The sequence below is a fragment of the Equus asinus genome, chromosome 15 (assembly GCF_041296235.1).
Source record: "Equus asinus isolate D_3611 breed Donkey chromosome 15, EquAss-T2T_v2, whole genome shotgun sequence".
Taxonomy (NCBI): Eukaryota; Metazoa; Chordata; class Mammalia; order Perissodactyla; family Equidae; genus Equus; species Equus asinus.
The window spans coordinates 8,259,780-8,264,912 of NC_091804.1; the positions used below are offsets into that span (position 1 = coordinate 8,259,780).

Here is a 5,133-nt window from a genome sequence, read left to right on the forward strand (position 1 = left end):
ATTTCAACTTCTCCTTCTCTCTGCTGCCTTTATTCCCTCACAGGCGTGGCTCCTGTGAACTCTTCCAATACACCCCCTGTATGCAGAGCCCCGTCACAGTGTACAAAGAACACGACCTAAGACAGTAGATCTGACTAAGCTTCTAAGACTGGCAACCAAAGACCCTAACTGACTCAGCCAGGTCTGTGTGCCTCTGTATTAGTTTGCTAGGGCTGTTGTAACAAAGGACCACAGACAGGTGGTTTAAACAACAGAAATTTATTTCCTCACACTCTGGAGGCTAGAAGTCTGCGATCAAGATGTCGGCAGTGTTGGTTTCTTCTGAGGCCTCTTTCCTTGGCTTGTTGTCTTGGCCGTCTTCTCCCCATGTCTTCTCACGGTCTTCTCTCTGTGCTCAACTGTGTCCTAATTTTCTTTTCTTATAAGGACACCGGTCATATTGGATTGGAGCCCACTCTAATGATGTCATTTTAACTTAATTACCTCTTTAAAGACACTATCTCTAAATTCAGTCACGTTCTGAGGTACTAGGAGTTAGGACTTCATTCAGAATTTGAGGAGGACACAGCCAGCCCCTAACAACCTCCAAAGCCTGAATTCCTTCCCTAACCACTGCCTGCGGTTTATCCCTGCATTGCTCAGTGTCTGGGCAGTGAGCAGACGAGCCTGAATGCTTGAACCTCTCAGTGCTTAACTCTCCTTGGTGGCAAATTGGATACAACCGCAGTATGTAACTCCAAAATGTAGGGAATAATATGATAGTACAGGACATACAAAATAGAAAGTAGAATTAAGATGTACTCGTTTTCAGTGACAAAGAACTGATGCCTCTGTTTAAGATGCAGCCAAGCTATCAAATCACTGGAGGAAGATAGATGGGTCAGGGGCCAGGGTAACCAGAAACCAAGTTAAAATAAATCATGTTGGAGCCTCTTTGTTTAATAAGTAATAAGCCTTGATTACTACTATGTAAAAGGAAACATAAGACAATTTAGATTTTATTTTTTTTTCCTTTTTCTCCCCAAAGCCCCCCGGTACATAGTTGTATATTCTGACAATTTAATTTATAATTTTGATATGGGAAATGCCTTCCTAAGAATGTCACAAAACCCAGAAGCATTTTTTTAAAAGAGATAAATTTCAATACATAAAAATATCACCATTGAAATCCTGAGTGATGTGCAACTGATTAAGCCTGGAGACAAGGTGGGGGCCAGTGAGGCCACACCGCTTAAGGTGATAACATCGGCCCCTCTCCTTCAGGCTGGTCATCCAGCAGCTGTTCGACAACAGCAGCATCCACAACCCCAGAGTGCTTGGCCTCAAGGAGGAAACTGAATCCTCACTTCCTGGCGGGTGCCTGCCATGTCACCAGTGTACGTCTGCAGCTTGGTTACCCACCTGTTGCATCTGTGCCCCATTCTATCATCAATGGGTACAAGCGGGTCCTGGCTTTGTCTGAGGGGGCTGATGACACCTTTCCACTTGCTGAAAAGGGCCAGGCCTTCTTGGCTGATGCATCTGCATTTGTGCCGGCTGCCCCCATGGCCACTACCCCCACTGGTGCTCCTGCTGCCACTGTGGCTCCAGCCAAGGTTGAAGCAAAGGAAGTGTGGGAGGAGTCAGACCAGGATATGGGATTTGGCCTCTTTGCCTAATCACCAAAAAAGCAACCAAGACAGTCAGCTTTATTTGTGAAACAAAGAAATAAAGGTTTACTTCTCTTTTTAAAAATCTACATGGAAACAAAAACGCAATAAACAAAGCCAAAACTGTGAAAAAAATATTTATAATGAATGCTACTGAAAATGCTAATTTCTTCAACTTATCAGGATTTTCTACAGAGTAACAAGGAAATAACCGAATGAACAAATGGGCAAATAATGGAAAGAGTTCAGAGATAAGAAAGTACAAATGGTTCCTCAACATTTGAAGAACTACTCAACTTCATTAAAAATGACAGAAAGTTCTATTAAATCCAATTAAGACAATTTGGATACTATATTTTACCTATCATAATGGTAAAGATAAAAAAATCAGAAAATACGAGGACACTCGGGACTATTGAAGGTGTGGGACAACAAGCACGCTCGTGTAACAATGGTGCAGGTATGAATTGTTAGCTTGTCAATGGATGGCAATTGGTAATATCCATGAAAATACAATTGCTCACACCGTGTAATCCAGAAATTCTACAGATCTTCCCACATAGTATGAAATGGAACATTCACAAAGATCTCTTTTTCAGCTTTGTATCTAAGAGCAAATTCTGAGACAGAAACTGATTGTTGTACCCCAATATCCACTCTCCCCTCCTTCCTTCTAAATAGAACTCCAAAGTTTGAACAGGTTCCCTGGATTGTGACTACGTTTCCTATTCCCCCTCGCAGCTACATGCGGCTTTGTGACTAGGTTTTGGAAAATGGGATATAACTGAAAGGACTTTGTGAGCTAGGAAGTGCCTTTCTTGAGAGGGAACATATTGGTCTTCTTGCTGGAATGCAGAAGTGAAGGCTGGAGCTTAAGCAACTTTCAAACACAAGGAGAAATTCATGTGCTAAGAACAGAAGAACAAGAAGATGGAAAGATCTTCAGTCTTTGAGACTGTAGCTACCAATACGTGAGCCACCTAAATGCTCATCTTTTGCGTGATAGAAACCTCTATCTTGTTTCAGCTACTCAGTCATTCTTTTAGATACTTTAAAAAGGACTTTGGTAAAATAAATCATAATACATTCAGAACATGGAATATCAAACAACTCTTTAAAAGAATGAGGCAAATCTAGTGAGGTGGACTCACTAGTGTATGCAGGCATACCCAGATGAAACACTTCACAGGAGATATATATATATATATTCTGTGAAAAAAGCAAGTGCAAAAAGGTGTTAGAGTTTGGTATTATTTCTCCAAAGAATAACAATATCTAGATTGTATGTTTGTCGACCAATCGACTATCTCTTTTTGGAGAGGCACAAGACACTGGTAACAGTAGTTGCCTCTGAATAAGGGAACTGGGGAACTGAGAAAGAGAACGGAAGAGACTTCTAGCTCTGTTCCCTTTTGTACCGTTTGAATTTATCCTTTCTGCATGTAATAAGCAATTGTGCGTGTATTTAAGTAATGAAATTTAGAAAAATGAACAGATGCAGCTGAGGTTGACCTGTGTGTTTCTGCGTTTGGAGATGAGGCAGAAAGATGGGAACAGCTGGGGGGGGAGAAGAGGGACATGAGAAATGCATAAGAGGTGGCACATGCATCACAGACTAATTGCTGACAGCACACCGTTAGAACCAGCAGATGGGGCAGACGGATGCAAATGAACAAGACGTTAGCAATGAAATCCAGAGAGCAGCAACAGGCCAGGGAGGAATTTGTATGACAAATCCGAGAGGACCAGGTTCTGACTACCTGTGTTTTCTACCCAAGTCAGAAAAATCAGCAGCGGTTACTTCTGGAGAATAGCAGTGGATAGCACTGTGCATATTGAGGGCAGAGCAGGAAAGTGATTGAATTCTCTAGCAATCCCTGAGTGTAACAATTTGTTTACTGCAATGAAGCATTTTTTCCTCCCTCCTCCAACTTGGAATGTTTTTGATAGATATATTCCTGAAACCAGAAGCTGGAGGGATGTTTTATTTTCTGGGTACAGAAAACACATCCAAACAAGGTGATTAAAGGTAGGTTGTTGGGTGTCTTAAAGATGCCAAAGGAAGCGAGGAGCTATAACCTTTACGTATCACCTGTAGGGCAGCTGCAGGTAAGAGACAGGACTCTCACCTTAGACAGGTGTGCTAGGAAATTGGCATCCATGCTGCTTGAGATATAGACAACTAATCAAAATTGGACTGAATGAGGAAAAGTAACTCCAGTTAGGATCATTAACATGAACTGCCTAATTAGTAGGCAGCCAAGAGGCTCTCATAGATATAGATGTTTAAGATTGATTTTGTCTTCTCTGAAGATAGCAATAACTTCTGTGAACTTGTTTGCTCAACTTCAAAAGTCTATGCCACATACCTAGTGAAATGACTTTAAAAAAACTGGCAACGCCAAGCGTTGGTGAGAATATGGAGCAGGGGGCCGGCCCAGTGGCAAAGTGGTTAAATTCGTGTACTCCAGTTTGGCAGCCTGGGGTTCACCGGTTTGGACCTCCAGACACAGACCTAAACACCACTTATCAAGCCGTGCTGTGGCAGGCGTCCCACAGGTAAAGTAGAGGAAGATGGCCACGGTTGTTCGTTCAGGGCCAATCTTCTTCAGCAAAAAGAGGAGGATTAGTGGCAGATGTTAGCTCAGGGCTAATTTTCCTAAAAACAAAGAGAATATGGAGCAACTAAAAGTCTCATACACTGCTAGTGGGAATGCAAAATGGTACAAGGACTCTGGAAAAAGGTTTGGCTTTTTTCAAAAAAATAAAGTTCAATATGCACCTGACATAGACCAAGACATCCATTTCCTGGGTTTTTACCAAAAAGAAATGAAAACTTAGATTCACACAAAACCCTATATGTGAACATTTATAGAGGTTTTATTCATAATTGTCAAAAACTGGAAACAACACAAATGTCTTTCAACTGATGAATATACAGACTGTGGTATAATTAAGTTCTACTCAGGAATAAAAAGGAAGAAACTATTGATATATACAACTACATGAATGAATCTCAAATGTCTTATATAAATGAGAGAAGTCAGACCCATACTGTGTGACTCTGCTTATACGAGATTCTAGAAAAGATAAACTATAGGGACAGAGTACAGATTAGTGGTTGCCAGGGCTTGGAAACGGAGGGCATTTTCTACAAAGGGGCACACAGGAATTGTTTTCAGGAGAGTGAGGGTACAGATCTACATCTTGATTGTGTTGGTGGCCACACAACGATACGCATTTGTCAAAACTCATAGAACTGCCTACTAAAAAGAGTGAATATTACTGTGTGAAAATGATACCTCAAGAAACCTGACTTTCAAGTAAAAAGCCTGTAGCTCAAGAGAGGATTCTGGGATGGTGGAAATGTGCTGGACTCTCATCTGGGTGGTGGTTAAATGGATATATATGATTAATAATATGGAAACAATTCACTGAGCTGTACACTTAAGATTTGTATGCTTTAGGCACCCAACTGAATGTA

The 5,133-nt window shown here is 41.3% G+C and overlaps 1 pseudogene; it reads left to right on the forward strand.

Annotated features, from left to right (window-relative positions):
* The first annotated feature begins 1,155 nt into the window (after nucleotides 1-1,155).
* Nucleotides 1,156-1,658, forward strand: LOC123277447 (large ribosomal subunit protein uL10 pseudogene; annotated as a pseudogene).
* Nucleotides 1,659-5,133: the final 3,475 nt, after the last annotated feature.